General features: G+C 36.5%; 1 long non-coding RNA gene across 1 annotated transcript; it reads right to left on the bottom strand.

The window, feature by feature from the left end:
- Positions 1 to 182: 182 nt before the first annotated feature.
- Positions 183 to 919, bottom strand: LOC113471265. Its single transcript, XR_003394030.1, has 2 exons — positions 762 to 919; positions 183 to 316 (listed from the first exon to the last, which is right to left on the bottom strand). It is a non-coding gene; the product is annotated as an uncharacterized LOC113471265 (long non-coding RNA).
- Positions 920 to 1,287: the final 368 nt, after the last annotated feature.

Here is a 1,287-nt window from a genome sequence, read left to right as displayed (position 1 = left end):
GGACTATAGGGTTTCTTTTATATCAAGGTGAGCCTGACAATTATGTAGGGACCTTTAAATAGCAAACAATAAAATCATCCCTTAAACTCTCAAGCTGTGTCCACACATAGTCAATGGCCATCAACTGTGTGTGGACACTGTTTTGGACAGATGTTAGAACCTCACCTTGAGGCAATTTGATAGCTGCATCGGGTCCCTTTGCCTTCCTCTTCTTCTTGCCGACTCGAGTGGGAATTGGAGGTTCATACTTTTTCTTCTTATCTTTGTCGTCTTTCTTATCACTGTTAGACCCAGCACCTCCTGATTGGTTTTGACCCTGTAGACAAATACAAGAGTAAAATGATCAGACCCCCTTTGCAAAATCTCACTGGCAAAAGAGCCTCAGGCTAAAAACAGAGTGGAGAGAAGAGCATAGCATGTAGATCTTTTTCCTCTTAGGTCTATGTTGTTTAAATTCATTGCCTATGTCTATTTAAGTGCTCGGTGTTCTATGCCCTGTGCTCCCACAATCCACTCTGTTTTAAGCCTAAAAGAGTGAGGTTAGACATCAATAAAGATAGCCAAGTTTTTCTCATCCCTAGGTCATAGCATTCAAGATTGTGAACGTTCTCTAGGAGGTTTATCTTGAGCTGTACATGGGTTTATATAGGATTGGAGATTATTAGCTGAGCTGGATATGTATCAGAGCTTGATCTCCGATTGAGTAGACAATTAGTGAGATTGACAAGAGAAATGGAAAGTTAGACCATTAGATGACTTACCATTATGAAAGATGCGGTATCCTTATCAGGAGAGGTAGAGCACGGATTACAAGTCCTCAAATAAGAAGATATTCAATTAGAAATAGAAATGGGTTCTAAATTCAAAAATTAATAAAATGGAAAAATGAATAATGAAAACTTTTGCAAATCATTCCTCGATTTCAAATAAACAAAACAACAAAAAGCTCCTGTGCACTACTGCACTCTAGGGGCTAAAATGTTGGCTTCACTTTTTTACTTTTTTACGAAGACATCCACTGCAGATTCACCTCCTTGAACAATCCAAAGAGTAATGAAAAATTGATTTTTGAACCCGGGAATTTTTGAAATTTCCTCCCTTTTTTATGATTTTTTGCTCCAAAAACCCAATTTTCAGTGAAAAATGACTCAAATTTATGGTTTTCTTGCTATTTTTCAGTAATTTTTTGTGTTGAATTGGATTTTTATTCATTTGAAAGCTCTTTATAGTCGAAATATTCTTAAAATTGATTTAAAAAATTGTTTTTTCCTCTTTGGCCCAGGTGTA

This window comes from Diaphorina citri, unplaced genomic scaffold (genome assembly GCF_000475195.1).
Source record: "Diaphorina citri unplaced genomic scaffold, Diaci psyllid genome assembly version 1.1 scaffold2212, whole genome shotgun sequence".
Taxonomy (NCBI): Eukaryota; Metazoa; Arthropoda; class Insecta; order Hemiptera; family Psyllidae; genus Diaphorina; species Diaphorina citri.
This window is presented reverse-complemented; position numbering and strand designations above follow the sequence as displayed.